This window comes from Neopsephotus bourkii, unplaced genomic scaffold (assembly GCF_033783945.1).
Source record: "Neopsephotus bourkii isolate Nb327-2 ecotype Australia unplaced genomic scaffold, CSIRO-AGI_Nbou_v1 NB_846, whole genome shotgun sequence".
Lineage (NCBI taxonomy): Eukaryota > Metazoa > Chordata > Aves > Psittaciformes > Psittacidae > Neopsephotus > Neopsephotus bourkii.
Window position 1 is genome coordinate 1,755,176 of NW_026901342.1, and position 16,019 is coordinate 1,771,194.

A 16,019-nucleotide genomic window follows, 5' to 3' on the forward strand; every position below is an offset into this window, starting at 1 on the left:
TCACCACCAGTCCCCTACTACCTTGGATTTTTACCTGTGTGGTTACCAGACATATGCACCTTCAAATTGAAAGCAGACATTAGAAAGAGCCTGCACTATGTGCAAATCCCTGCCTGCCAAGAGTACAAAACCAAGCCAGATTTGAGTCCAGTTTCAAAAGTATAGGTTTGGATAACATATTTGTGAATGTAGAGGCACTTTAACTCATGTAGCCATGTAATTTGTACCAATGCATCACTTAAATTGTCAGACCTACTTTCCTCCCATGGACTGTTATGTTTCGTTTTTCCTTACAGCTAGGTTTGTATAAAGCTCTACTTGTGCAAGTTAGAGTCTGATCATGACACTGAGCTGAAATGCACATAAATATATGAAATCAGAAGGCATAAGTTGAAAAAGGCTAATTTCTTACCCCAAATCAAATGAAAGCAAATATGTGGGAAAAACTGTGATTGATCCAACTTGAAGTGAAGATTCTGTCCCCTCTGGAACATTATTCCAGCAGAACACATTTTTAAAACAGAATAAATTGTGAGGAAAAATTGTGTTATAACTGGGTATCATTTTCCAGAAGCACACCTTGATAAGGAAAACTTAAACGGGTTCATGTTAATAGATTCTTGATCTGTATTTTCATACAGCTTGAGTCAATGTAAAGCATGCATATTTGCATCCTTCAGTTGCTTTCACTTGCACGGTGTCCAGCTGTTTTTCTACAGTGGATATTTATTTTTTTTTGTTCCCCCCTTTCCTGCCTGGTAAAGCTGGAAAATTCCACAAGTGATAACTCTGACAGCTTGCTCCCTCTCCTGTCGCTCCTTGTTTCAGAAAACAAGAGGGAGGGAACAGGGTCTGGAAGGCTGAAAAGTCACAGATTTAAGTAAATTCTGCAAGTCTTACCTCAGATCAGGATAAAGCCTGGGTGTTATCCTTAAAAGAGCAGAGCAGAGTCCTTCTGAAACCCAACTTCTTCATGCTCTTAGTGGCAGTGAGTCCCTCCTCAGCCTATGATTACCAAGTTGCATATTCTGGGAGCTATCTGACAGCCTGTGATAGGATATTCTGCCTCTAGTCACACAAGGGCTGCGGGAACAAAGAGCGGTGGAGCTTCTGGCCCTTGTGGGAAATGAACTGACACTGCTCCATCACTATTTAAAGAGTAGATGCCTTCAGGATAAATCCTCTTACTGTGTTTTCCTGTTTATGTCAGAACTTAAACCTTTTATCCTTTTCCTAAGAGAAGAAATAAAAAAGTAATCGGCACTAGGCTGCACTGTAACTCAGGAGGGTCCCTGTGGGGTGGCTCAGAAAAAGACAGAGCCAATTTATGTGTTTTCTGCTAAAGGGATATGAGACACTATCATTAGCATAGAACAAAAAAATCATAAATGACCAGATGCAAATTAATGAGGAGCTCTCTCTCCATAGAGATGGCTGCTCCACCCAGAGGAGAAGCATAGAGCCTAATGCCAGCGAGGAAAGAGAAGAGAGCCAGAGTACAGCTGTTATGAAATCAAATATTTATGGGGAAGCCTTTCTTGTTTTTCCTACAGTGGGATGATCAGTGGGAGGCCTAGACAAATGCTGAAAAAGGCATGCACCAGGTTTCATATGAACAGTGGCTCAGAATTGGGTTTTGGCCACAAGATAAATAAAGTCTTGAAATTTGGGGAGGATTTTGAGCTGCAGCTAGGCGATGAGTATGTGCAATATATTCCCTACCACAGTCTGTTAGTGTCATCAAATGAGCCTAAGAAATAACTCTTAAGTATGGAAAAGATATGAGATGGTCAAACTTTATTCCCCCCACAAACTTTTGCTTAGCCATTGAAACGCTTAAACTGATCTCCAATTAACAGCATTCCTGTCATCATTCCTCTAGCTTGAAATACATGAGGAAAAACTGCCTTTCCGGCCATAAGCTTTTTGATATACTTCGCTTCCTTCAAAGACATGGCTAAATCCCTTCAGCAGAATAAAGAGAAAAGAAAGCCTGTAATTTAATCAGAAAAAGAAAAAAACCCAACTAACCAAAACTGAAACAAGGAAAAGAGAAGGGAAAGGACTTCCTGAATCAGACAAAGATTTCCTAAGGGGACAGAAAAGAGCAAAACCAGAAGTGGTTTGGCTTTACAGTTCATCTGGAATTTAAATTTGCTTTATGTTTCAAACTGGACTTACTGTCACCTTTCTATTTCTTCTGGGAAACTTTTCAGGTGACGTAAATCCTTGAAAATGTTGAAATCTGCTGGATATTTACCACTGTTTGTGGGTCTGTTCAGAGACTGGTAGGTCACCCTTTAAAAGGTGAACTGCAGGGAAGAGTGTGGCTCAGGAATTTAGCAGTGGACTGAAGGGCTGCTCATTCTAAAAATCTGGCTGATGGTGGTGCTGACCAGAAACTGTTGGGCAGCTACTGCTGCTTTGCCTGAAATGATATAGTGATGATAGTCCATAATATCTAAATACTTCTACAGTGATGCTTCCTGCAGTTATTCAGAGGCAACCTCTAGGCTGAATAGTCATGAGACTACCCTTGCTACTTCCTTCAAGGATGTCCTCTCCCTCCTTTTATTTAAGCAATATGCTGCTGCCACCATTACTCTCCTTGAGTGGCTGTGGTATGTAGGAATTAAAGTAATTTTTCACCTAATCCTAGGAATTGTCTGAACAGTCAGATAAATATACTTTTAGCATCACCTTTTCCCAGAATTGCTACTTCAAACAGTCTTCGGTAACAGTGACTTAGGTTTTCCTGGGAATTAAGGTGAGTATTTGTCACATTTGGGAAATGTGAAGGTAGGTGCCCATTTGCAACCCAAGTCCCTTGCAGTTTGCTGCCTGTAAGGTATAGAAAAACACTGTCAGGGAGGGAGGGAAGGAAACAGAGGTCAGCTCACTTGCAGCAATTCACAATAAGCGTATATTCCCTCTAGCTGCTGTCAGCAATTAAAACACTCCCTGTGTTTCAGTAAGCACTGAATCCTTTTGTCTAAGATGAGATGCTGAACTGGAATGTGTGAGTTACGACCCTGATTACCAGGAGCTCCTTATTATACCTCCAAAGAGCAATTCTGCTCACTTATGGATGAGGCGTCTCTCTTGCTGTCCATACCAGGATAAGACACTGAGGGACTCACCAAAGAATTGCTAAATGTTGGAAGTGGATAAGTGCTCACTGGGCACCAGGTACACTTAAAGGAACTGTGACCTTCTGTTTGCAGTGTGCTTGCACTTAACATATTTTACCTCCAAAATAATCTTTTCCCCCTACATTTTAAACAAACCTTTCAGTTAAAAGTCTTGCCATAGAATATGCAAGTGCATTTAAACATTGTTTTTGCCCTCACCGGCATAACTGTGAGCCCTAATCACAGCTGTCCTAGGAAAAATAAACAGCGGTGAACTCGTATACACAGGTGTCCTATAGAAGCCAGCAAAGATTTGCATGACACACAGCTCTGCCTGCCCTGGCAGTTCTGAGAGAACTGAGTGTTCTGTTTCATGTTTTGTATGAAAGTAGCTCTGAATTCCACATATGGCACATAATGATGAAATATTTCAGCAGATATACCGAATATCATACAACTGATAGATACTGACATGTTTTCATGCTATGCTTTTTTTAAAGTTAAATGCTGAGACATAAAATAGTCCTGCTGTTGACTCCATTTTATGACTGCAGAAATGCATAGATTCCCTACAATAAGACAAATGTTTAAGGTTTTTGCAGCATCTGGATGTAAGAACTGGTCTTAAATAATTAGCTGTGTAAGTTACTGATTTTTCAGGGCTTTGGCCAAACAAGTATTTGAACAAAATCTTCATTTAATCTGAAACAAAGCCATTTTCTTCTCCTATAGAAATGCAGAACAATAAACAGTTTGATGTCAGAGATTTGGTTTACTTTTCTGTTGAAAGTTAAATCCACATAAATTAGAAACAAAACAGTTCATTTAGAACATGTTGCAAAGTTTCAGCTTTTTCTGATTTTTTTGCCTATTTTTTTTTCTTGGATCAAAAAATTGCTGTGTCAATTTTTCTGATGAACCCAAACTTTTATGTTTTTTCCCTGAAAAAGAGACGTCCTTTTTCTTGTTGTTGTTGTTGGTTTTTTCTGTTTTGCTCCCACTTTTAAATACAGTCGCCTGTTTTAATAGGTCACTGCTGCTGGGGAATAGCTTTAAGGACTTGTCCAACTGATGTCACATGGCAAGCATGAAAAATAAAACTACAAGACAGGAACTGGAAGAATTATCGTTGGATTAATTATTCCACAGAAATTAAACTGGCATGATCATAATCATGTGGTGGTTTCTCCTGAAACATAACTGCTATTTCCAGGGACTCTATATATTGATTTAGTCCATCTGTTAGTGAACAAAACTTGGATGTTCTTCTCCAAGCTGGATTTTACATTAACACTGGGATACCTATAGCACACAATCACCAAATTTGGCGTAGTTTACATGGTAGAAAAATACAATACCCTAAAACTTAATAAGTGATGTATTTGAGAACAACTATGTAGATAGGAAGAAAATAGTTGTTTGTGGCTAAGCAGTACAGACTTGACATCAGCTCCTCCAATGCCATGAAAGATTAAACCTTCTCTTAGAAGATCCCTGAAGATCTGTTTCTTCTGTCTGGGTTTTGGCAGGGGATCTGTGAAATTTCCTACCTACATCCATGATTGATTAAGATTTAATTGTGGTCTCAGCTCTGCCTAGGAGACCATTAATTTACAGAATTGGGATTTTTCAAAAGCAGCTACTTAACTTCAAGACCTTTTAGACATAAAACCAGTCAGGCAGAGACGAGGGTTTACAGAGCATGACAAAAGAAGGATTGCAAAATGTGCAGTGCCGACACAGGAGAACTGTGGAATGGACAACCCCTCCTCACAGTGCCTGTAGGAAGGGGTTTGTTTTGCAACGCCCCTGTGCCTTGCAGGAGGCCTGCGGCCCGCTGCTGAGCTGGGTTTCACAAATACGCTGAGGCGGCATTCTTTATCTGCAGTAACGCTCAGTGTCGGCTGCGAAGGTCACCTTGACAAATGAACTTCCCTGGTGGAAAACAACCTCCTCCACTGGTAAATTAAGCAGGAAGGCACTGAGCTTGTTTTCCAGTTCCCGTTTGCAGCAATAACTGCAAACCAGGGCTATATGTACACTGGAAACAGTACGTGGAGCTGTCTGACTGGGGAGCCAATCTTTGTGCTGAATCCACAAACACAGAGGTTTTTATCAGGTGGTTCTTTGATCTTTGAAGAAACACTATTTCTCACCTTAATTTTCAGTCATCTCATGACTTTTGGCAATAATCTCTTAATAGGTACCTCAAACAAAAGCCTGTGTTCTTGCACTAAACTATATCATAGAGAAACTATGAGAAATTAGTTATCCTAACCCCAAGGGTGTAAAGTACAGTTCCATGGGGAAGGCCCTTACTGTCCCTTAGAGCAGCCATTTCTTTCAAAGCTAAACCATGAAGGCAAAGATGAAAAAGAAAACAGGCTGGTGTAAGAGTCACTGAGTGAGGAGGACATGAATAACAAACCCCGTCAGTCATCTGGCAAGAAGATGAAGAAAATAATTACTTACTAGTATCTCTGAATTTCAATGCATTTTCACTTGGAAAGAAGAACCTGAGCTGATAGCCTGTAACATTATGATTTCCTACATTTGTCAGCTCCAATTTCTGGCCTTTGCTCCTCTGTGGCAGCATCCTGACCACTCTCACACCCTGAATCTGGTGTGGCCCTGAAGAGCTTCAATCACCCTTCAAGAGCAGTGAATTTCTGACCCTTAGAAGTAATCTTTTTCGTGATTCTTCTCCATTCTGCTTTTTGTCAGCCCAAACCACCTTTCCAAACTGGTCTTTCCACTGCTTCTTCTCCCTGATGCTGTTCCATGTCTTTGACACACAGGGAAATGTTAGGGGTAGGGTTTCTGCAGTTTAAAATGATTGCTTGTCTCTCTTATCCAAAACAAGAATATTCATAACCTATGATGTGCGCTGAGGGTTCAAAGTTTATTATAAAGATATAGAAAACCCAGGATGCATGACATCAAGGGCTGAAGGATTACTGCAGCTTGAGCAAAAATAGAGGAACTTTGTCTAAACCCAAACAAAGCCAAGCAGTGGGTAAAATCCCTGGCTTACTGATTGCCAAGTGAAAGACATTCATTCCCCCTCCTCCCTTAGATGTTAACCAAGCACTGCTAAACCAGCTACAGCTAAACCACTGCAGTGTATCAGAGATATTTTTATATCAACAGATGTTCTTCACTAACATGACTTTAAAAGTAACTGTAACTGCCAAACTCATATTTGGCTAGTAACCTTTCTTTTATGAACTAGGATGATATTTATGCTGAGTTTCTAATGTCTATCGATCAGTTCACTTCTCCTTAAAGTAGAGGATTTAATTTGAACAAAATATCTTACTAGCTTCACCTATTGGGTAATGTTAATTTAATCAGCAATATTACTTGAGGGGGAATGTAAATCATGGAATGCATTCCAGTAAAAGACTTAAAAAAAATCCCTAACTAAAAAGGCATTACATCTGAAAGTTCTGCTGGACACAAATAGACAAAGGAAAAAAGTTTTCACTTTCTTTAATAATTATGGCTCTGCATATGCTCATTCAATTACAAATGTCGAATCTTCAAAGTTCATTCCTTTAAACATAAACATATGTAAGCCAAAAACATATCGGATTACCGTGTATAACATAAATATTAGGTTAGTCTAAAAATTTTATTAATTATTGGGCATGAAAGCAGAACTGGGTTTGGCAGTCAGGCAGAATTTGGGATGCTTGTCTTGTACAGTGCAGCAGAAAAGAGTGTAGGAGAAAAGAAAATTTTATTAACAAGTTTAAAAGAAGGAATCCCTTTTAACCACTCCACCATGAACCGTCACAGACATTTCAACCTAAAAAATAAAACATGAGAAATCTGAAAATACTAGCATGAGGTAAAGAAGAAAAGAAAGAAGAGCATCAACCCCACTCAAAAGTAAATGCAATACTACTGTACCATCACCACAAATGGCATTAAGAGACTGACAGTGGCTGAGACCACAGATATCCCTCCCCTGGCTTCAGTCCAGAGACCTAAAGCCTAGCATGTTCACCCCTTGGCACACCCAGGATGGCCAAAATCATGCCTGTGCCACCTGAGGAACCAAATTTATCACTAGCACTGCTGGAAGTGGCCTTTTGCCCTTATATGTGCAGGTCTGAATGGATGCAGCAGTTTCAAGGTAGTGGAGACTCAGGCCCCGGAGGCACTTTTACCTGACTGTTAAACGGGCATACTCCTTTTCAAGTGCAAACACCTTCACGAGCCTGAATGTGGTTCCTTCTTGATTTCAAGATCAAGGCTTTTATCAAGATCTAGAAATCTCTAGCTTCAACAGCACTGTCCTAGCAAGATCTACCTAGACCTATGGTTTTAATGAATGACAACATACAGAAAATCACTTCTTCAGAGCCACCCATCACCTGCCATTTCCAGCTTTTCTTTCTCAGTGCCTCTCACACTTGCACAGATCCAGTTGGAAAGACTGAGGACACCAGCCATGTGACAATGTCACAGGTTTCATGCACTCCTGCGAGACGATTATCTGACAGTTATTTCCTCTTGCAACACTCTCTCTTGCACTGAAGTGCTTCAGCTCTCTTGCTGTTCCTGTAACAACTGGGGTACTGACCCCAGTGCCAGTGTTTTCACCAGCAAGGCATTTTTGGCATTGGCAAGACAAGAAAAATGCTGATTACAACTAATAGAAAGTGCTGGATCAGAGGGAAGCAAAATGCAAGACATTTGATAAGAGATGGTATTTCAAAAAAGGTGTTCATGGCCACACTGTCAAAACTGCAGTAGCAGCCTCCTTTGCTAGCTGTCACAACTGCAGGAAGTGCTCTTTAGGTTCTCTGATGGATAGTGTTTCACATGGCCCCAGTTCTTGCTTTTCTGCAGATTCCTATGAGCTGAGAGGGCAACTTATGTCTTATAGGACATGAGTTATTAACTTAGTGGTGTGTTGTGGCAGACGGGAAAAAACATATGTTTTAAAGGGGAGGCAGTGATATCTGATGAAGATGCCCTTTACTGCCTCACTAGCATCTGTGTTGGGGGTTTGAGTGCCAGAGACCTACCAGAAAATCCCATGGGGCTATATCCTGGTAGAGCCGCAGCACTGCATTCAGTATTCTGGCCCAATTCCTGTGTACATCGAGGCCTGTTGTACTCATGAAATTTCAGTCTGCATTATTATTATTATCATTATTACTACTAGTATTACTATTATTAATATTATTATTTTTATTCTTAATTGGACGTGTAAATCAGAAGCAAAAGCCTTGTGGGGGCTGTGCTTTACACCAGTTATGTTGAAAAGTGCTGTTTATCCTCAAGAGGCTGCAGCCTACCTCTGCCCATATAGTACGCTGTGCTCCCTGGCCATGTCCTGATTGCAATTCAGGCAGAAAATGCTGATTTATAACCCTCAGGTAGCTACATTTCAGAGATGAAATTGCTTCTTTTTCACTACATAAACTCAAAAGTTCATAAGAAAAGCATAGCAATAATAACAAAAAGGCAGAGCTGTTCCCATATTCAATTACATGGCAGTTTTAAAGCTGCTGTCTTGGGTCCTATGGGACATAGCACTCTGGCCCAGTAAAGAATTATTTCTAGCCTCAGAGGGCATGGACATATGTGTGGACATACAAAGCTTTAATCTAATCAGTGATCCAAGAATATACTTCATCTCTTTCAGGCCCTAGGCTGGTTTTATAACTGAGGAAAAGAGGTAAATATTTTCTTTATTTTTGTTTTTCTTTCTTGCAGGCTCCTTAGAGTATACAGCAGCTCTTTGAAGATGGCTGGAGGTTCACAATGCTGGTAAAATTTTGTTGGTGGGGAAGTGGAGAGTGGGCAGGAGGAAGGTAAGGGGCCGTGTTCCTGTGGAGTGTTGCTTTCCATATGGCTAAAATGCTGGGTATCTGCACTTCAGCTCCACGGCAGATGCGCTACAGGTGATTAGAACACTCTGCACACACACATACGTGTGTGGATGCACAAATGGGCATGGAGCACAGAGAGACCATACCTTGGTAAACGTGCACACCTTAAGGATTTTTACAAGATGGAGTAATGATCAGCTGATAGAGGAATTACGCAGCTTGACTCTGAAACTAAAACTTTGAGCAGATTTGCCACAACAGCAGAAAGTATCTCTGCTTGCTTTGTAATCCCTTTCTCATTAAGAGTCTTCAGATTGGTTACAGATCTGGCTATAAAATTTGAGAATTGGGTTAGAAATCATAATTCACTTCACAGCAACTCTTCACAAAGATTTACTGTAATTGGAAAGAGATGGAAGTTGAGTGAGTGGAAGGTACACATCATGGTGACAGCCGCATTTAGAGTTATTGACTTGAAGCATTTCATGCAGTGTATGCTGTCAGGCACCCCATGACTCCTGATTTTCTAGGGATTTCTTTAATTTGATTTAATGGCCCATTGCCCCTTTGGAATATATGCTGACAATGCCCAAGGATATATTACATGCTCTCTGTTCTGCTGTATAGCTGGTTTGTTTGTTTTTTTTTTCCTTTTTAACATGTTGGGCAAAAGTCTTGAGTAAGTCCAGGTAGAACCTCAGCTCAGGCTAAAATATTGTGCCCTGAAGTTTCCTCAGAGGCGGTGTTCTATGCGAGAGTTTCCACAGTGGCCAACCGGTGGTTTGACTTTGCTTGGCAGTGACTATACAGAATAAAATAAAGGAAAAATATGGGGTTTGGAGTGGGTTAAGGAAGGAAAAATCTTGGTTAGAAGTGCCAGGGCTCAGAGCTGGAAAGGTTTTTTCTACAAACCAGAAAAGTTAAGCAAGGGCTGATTCCTTTGAGGTGCTCAGCACATTGGCCACGACCCAGTAAAACAATGTTAAGCGTGCTCTGGAGAGTGCCATAGGGAACAGCCGGAGCACTAAGTATCCAGCAGGATCAAGCTCCAAATAGGAAGCAGACAGAAACCAGATGGTATTATGTTAGCTTTCCCATACTAAGAAGCTCTTTGCTTTGCATTTTAATCCCTGTCTCTTATTTCCTCCTTTCTCACTTTGCCTTTTCTATAAAACAATCCGTATGTGCACTGAGATAGGGGTGCAATGTACTTAAAGTGCCCCTTATCACCTTTTCACACACAAGGAATTAAAGCAAGAGCTGAGAAAACTGCTGCTTATTTTTAACTTTAACTTATATAAGCTGTGCTTGGATGAGGATCATCAAAAATTTGGAACTGCTGAAGGAAGTAGAACACTGTCTCTGTACTCTAATGAGCTCCCCAGACATGTATGGCAACTGTGCCATTGCATTTGAGAGTGTTGGAGTCTATGTCAGAGGTTGTTCCAATGTCTTCTGGTTTCTTTTGGGATGGCAATGGGAGCAAGTAGGATGGCTGAGTAGGTACAATGGGAGACAGCTCCCTGCCTGTTCATAAACTGGATTCCAACTGAGCTGAAGTAAGACTACTGTAACGCAGAGTTCATATATCCACTTAGGTCACCTGACAGAAAGCAGCAGGAAGAAAATAGAACCCTAGTTGCTGCTCTGTTTTTTTAAACAAGCTCCTGGCTTTCCACTTTTTCCTTTCCAGCACAGTGACAACTATCTCCAGAACTTCCTCAGATCTGTGATTTGTGCAGACACCAGCTTTTACATGGATGTTTTTGAAACCGAGTGCTGCCTGGCTGGAAGCTGTCCTAGCTGGAGCCGCTTTCCTTCAGAGAGGACATGGTGAGACATAGTGGGGCATGTGCCTCTGCCTCTGAGCTACTGGCACTGGTGAATCTCAAGACAGAGACGTCTAGGCTCAAGTATGAGTCTTTGAGCCTGAATTACAGCAAAGCAGCCAGGTGCCAGGCAGGTTAGGGGAAGTTTAGATTGGACATAAGGAAGAAGTTCTTTACTGTGAGGGTGGTGAGGCGCTGGAACACGTTGCCCAAGGAAGTTGTGAATGCTCCATTCCTGGCGGTGTTTAAGGCCAGGTTGGACAGAGCCTTGGGTGACATGGTTTAGTGTGAGGTGTCCCTGCCCACGGCAGGGGGGTTGGAACTAGATGATCTTAAGGTCCTTTCCAATGCTAACTATTCTATGATTCTGTGATTTCTCCTGTGCAGGCTGCAGCTGTCACTTGTGCTGGAGCTGTGCATGCATGTGGGTCGTGCAGTGAGAATTACGAGGGAATTTCTGTGATTATTTTAGCATTCAAACAACTGGAAAAGAAGTTGACAGAAGCACCAGGCCTTGCTTTCATGACTGCATTAATCTTCTCCTGGCTATTGAAAAAAATTTTAGATTAACTTAGCACATATTCTCAAAGAGCTTTCTTTCTGGAAGTTATTTGTGCCGTGGATGCTGCGCCAATGAATAAAAATGTCAAAGAAATGGCTGATATAGATCAAGCTTCACTCAATAATCATTTTAGTGAGGATGCCTGAAGTTGTGGTCTTGTTTATGAAGTTGACAGTTGAATCCTGTGACCCAGAACTTCTGAGATACATGGATTTAAAAAAAAAAAGCTTTTTTCCTCTCCCAGAAGTTGGCAGTGGATGAAGAAGCACTAATGTATCACCTAATGAAATTTCTTTCTTAGGCATAAATATGGAGCTCTTTTTGTCGGGAGGAAGAGTTTCCGATACATACAATTTTAAGAACTAACATAATATTATTGCTACTGCTGGAAAAATTCCTGGTTGGCAACTGAGCTATACCAACAATCATGAGAATGTTTGGTCCACAGCATAATTCAGAGTTATTCTGTCATAAAAGTGATGAAAGGCTAGTTACTTTTTATTTGCCTCGTGCTAACAGGAGGTCCCTGCACAGTTACAAAGTTCACAGTATAAGCGGTGGTTTGTTAAGGCATCACAACTTGCTTGCGTTTCTGAGACCTAATAGACTAGGATGGAATCAAAGTAGTTTGGAGACAATGCCTACAGTCTTGGTGGGAATTTGACAGCTTTTACCAAACAAGGAACAAATTGAAACTAAACAATTTTATGTATGTGACCTGATTATTTCTCTAAAGTTTTCTCCAGAAAATGCTGACATAGGTGCACTTGTCATAGCTCCAGGAGATACATGACTCCTTGGGCAGCTATTTTGTTTGGTTTTCCTACACTTTCTGTCCAGATGTTGGCCATAGGCAGAGCTACGGTTCTGAAAACTGACAGGGAAAGCTTTCTGGCCTCACTGAGACAATGATCTGGGGTGGCAGATGGATCATAGAAACCCCCCAGACACATCCCACAGTTAAGCATAGGAGACACCTGAGTCTGTCCTTCCTGAGCAATTCGAAAGCACAATTAATTCCCCCAGGGGTCCATCTGTGACAGAAGTACAATTCAACAATTTGATATTGAACGTTTCTATATGAAACAGAGCATGAATAATAATGTGAGAACCAGACCCAGCAAACATTGTGCCCAATGAACATTAGACAAGCCCGGCAACTCAAAGACAGCACAGATTTGCTCTCATTATTTATCTTATCATAAGGGTTAAAAGCAGCCCATCAATCAAAAGGTTTTCAAAGTGCTTACAAATAGACTAAATTCTATGGTGCATGCAACAGAAGTGTATAAGTCAAGAATTTCCACTCAAGATGTTATCTGATTGGTTTCTTCATGAAAAATAAATTCATTTCCTTTTAATTAGGCAAACATTGGATAGTAGCATGAGGTCACAACTAACCAAGAAGCTACCCTCTTATCGTGATTTCCAGGGAAGCAGGACTTTCCTATTTACATATTGTATAGGATAATACTCAGAATTCAAATACAGTGTAATAAATAATTAGACCTTAGGCATTTCAATGGTTGCATCAAAGAAATGTAGAGACTTGACCTTTCAAAAAAGTTCTCTAATCATATCTGGTATGAACATGTATTTTCTTATGCTTTCTTTGTTGAAATACCTACTGACATCAGTGTGGTTCAGTTACTTGTTTAGACTTCTGAGTAACTATTTTGATTTCAACAATCAGTATTTTTCAACAATCAGTATTAAATATTCTAGTCACAATCTTCATTTTCCACATAATCTGATTACAGAACTTTTCAAAAGGTTTGATTTCAACAAGTGCATGATTAAATCAGCAATTTAAATAAAGCACCACATAAAAACTCAATGTTGAAGTTGAGAACAAGCTTCAGTTAAAGAATTTTGTATGATCTTTCATCTACTTTCAGCCTGGTTTTGATCTATCTTTCATTTTACTACTTAGTAATTAAGGACTGTATCTACTCAGCAAGACCTCTTCGAATGGTGTCAAACATTTCTCATTTTCAGAGACTGATTAGTCAAGTTTTTGTCAATAACAGAGCAAATGCAAAAAAAAAGCCATATCATCTACAATAGCAAAGGCATTCCTGTGAAATCATGGTTGTCATAGAAGTATATGTTAGGTTTGTTCTAGTTTTTACTTATGTACTTCCTATTTCCTTCACTAATTGCCACTTTATCCTTAAATTTTGAGTTTTCTCTTGAATATGTTTAGATTCTTTTAATGATTGTTAGGGTTCTGGCTTTAGTGACATCATAAATTTTGAAAATATGTGTAGGATGGCATAAATTTCCACCAAACTTATCTTAGGCACCTAAAAATGATATACTTCTTTTCATTTGAATTGATGCCTGTGGTCAGAAACAATTCAATAATTCATCCCTAGAAAGTAAATAGCTGCAAAGATGAAAATACCTTCCCCTTTCTCAAAGCAAAACTGAAAAAAACCAACTCATCGAAAGTCGTAATAATATCAAAAGCATACAGAATATCACAGACAGAGGAAAGAAAAACCTACAGCTTAATACTTACAGAATGTCTTAAAATCTAGACTTTCCTTTCCAGCTGCCGGCCAGAGGACAGCTGTGCATGAACTGGAGATGCAAACAGTACATCCTTGCTGCCTGTCCACCATTATTTGAAGTCTGTTAGTGAGCAAACTTCTTAGGAGTTACATAATGACAAAATAACATGAAGGAAAAACACATACATGATTTTGTGCCAGGTCTTTTGTTTTCTGCACAGCAATTCCCATGAAGGTTGTAATGTAGAATATTTTTTAGCTGTTAGCATTGCTCAATTTGATTTTTTATAATTGCTTGGATACCTGCATCATTGTATGTGATTTCAGCTAAACAAGCATAGAAATGAACAGGAATGCAGACACACAGCACTGTAAAAAAATACAGAAGGAAGTTTTTTCAAACAAAATCCATTTATTAGGCAGTGGTTCCAGTGATGCAATCAGAATAGGAAGGAAAGTCTGTGTTGCTTCATTGTTTTGTTTGGATTTTGGGGTCCAGTGCTAACTTGTGATAATATTTCCATTTGTAAGTATATTTCTCTGAGGGCAATCCAGAAAACTGACTATGAGGAATCTGATAGGAAAAATATCCCATTGAAATTGCTAAATTTTTCCATCATGAGCAACCGTTGCAGAATTGCCCCACTCAATTGTCTTTCCTGTGCAGTTCAGTAGCTTTTGGCTAAGCTTATTGTTTTTTTTTTTTTGCCAAAGTCCAATAAGTGCACAAAGCAGATTCAGTAGAAACGTAAATTCAGAGAAATTCAATAACTAAGTCATCCCTGTGAGGAATTTACGTTTTTAAATAAAAGAATGGAATGAATAGGATAAATGATTACAAAGTAACACTGCAACATATATCAAGGATATAGAGTTGCTTGCATCTACATGCCAAAGGACATACGGATCTTTAGAGGCAAGGCCAAAGCCTACTGCTACCAAGACGTTTTGGATCTGACCTTACATGTGGTGAGATGTCAACTACATTTGTAATCCAAAGATTCAACTCTCTATAACCTCCACAGTTCAACAGTTAAGCATGTCCTTGCTACAGACATGACTTATCTGATCGGCTCACCACGCCATGTAATTCTAAACAGGATTTTCCAGGTGGCATGTACAGAGCACTGCATTGTCTCTCTGGCTTTAGGTAGCATGGTTTAAATGTGAGAAAGGGCAATGGCTGCAGCAGATTTAACTAAAACAAACCTTGTCTCCCAACATAAAATACACAGCAGCAGTTTTGCAAAGTGAGCAAACTCTTTTTATCAGTGGTAAAATTCATACTGCAGATTAAGACACTTCCTCTTCTTCTGTAAGAATATGTCACTCCTCCTATCATACTTAAGTATGTGTTGTTCATTGTTTATCCCTGAGACCTACTCATTGCTTTGAAGTGATTTTCAGAAGATGCTAAAGTTGGTTTGATGTAACAACATATTAAGGCATTAATCATTTTACAGGTTGTCACAAATGATGGAAAAGTGGCATTAAGTTCCTAGCTAAATATAGAACACAGAAAAGCACAGACAAATACTTAATTATCTTCAACCATACCTGTTGCTTAAGTATATTGATGTCAGTGAATGTTGTAAGACCCTGTAAAGATGGCCAAAGCCATAAATACACATTTTCTGTAAAGATACCAGAAAAGCTCTTCCCACTATCTAGTATTTTCCTGGCTGTTTCTGGTACCTGATGCAAACTGATTTCCTTAATTTCAGAGATTAATCCAATACTACGATTAAATTTATTTATATTCTTCAAATATTGCCTATCAAATGTTACTGCTACTCATATGTCCAGTAAATTCATGGGATGTGACTCTTGGTGGGCTTTAGGGTAGCCTCACAGACACATATCATTTCAGCATTTGGTTCATTTCTATTGTTGCACAGCCTGAGGTTCCCTCTGGTTTGGATGAAATATAAAATCTATCCCAGGGATGGAAACTCATCACCAATAGTCTCAAAGGAGGTAACTTAATCTAGCCATCTACTGCACTGATATAATTAAGAATGCACTTTGTCAGCCTTTGAGGATTTAACTACAGCTGGCTGGGTTCAAGGCAGTCTCAGAGACCAATCTGTTCTTAGTAACACCATCTCCTTCACAGAATTATAGACATACTT

The 16,019-nt window shown here is 39.8% G+C and overlaps 1 protein-coding gene and 1 long non-coding RNA gene across 3 annotated transcripts in view; one reads left to right on the forward strand and one right to left on the reverse strand.

Moving 5' to 3' along the window:
• The window catches only part of ARHGAP28 (Rho GTPase activating protein 28), a 72,458-nt gene that overhangs the window by 45,842 nt on the left and 10,597 nt on the right, over window positions 1–16,019 (reverse strand). Inside the window, exon 2 of one of the 2 annotated variants that reach the window (XM_061356333.1) lies at window positions 901–1,233. The exons of the other annotated variant lie outside the window; for it this stretch is intronic. The gene's annotated coding sequence lies outside the window, so the exon portion shown is untranslated. The remainder of the gene's footprint in view (window positions 1–900; window positions 1,234–16,019) is intronic. 2 annotated transcript variants of the gene reach the window in all.
• LOC133213838 (uncharacterized) lies at window positions 4,985–10,808 on the forward strand. The gene is made up of 3 exons (XR_009725910.1): window positions 4,985–5,092; window positions 8,865–8,962; window positions 10,674–10,808. It is a non-coding gene; the product is annotated as an uncharacterized LOC133213838 (long non-coding RNA).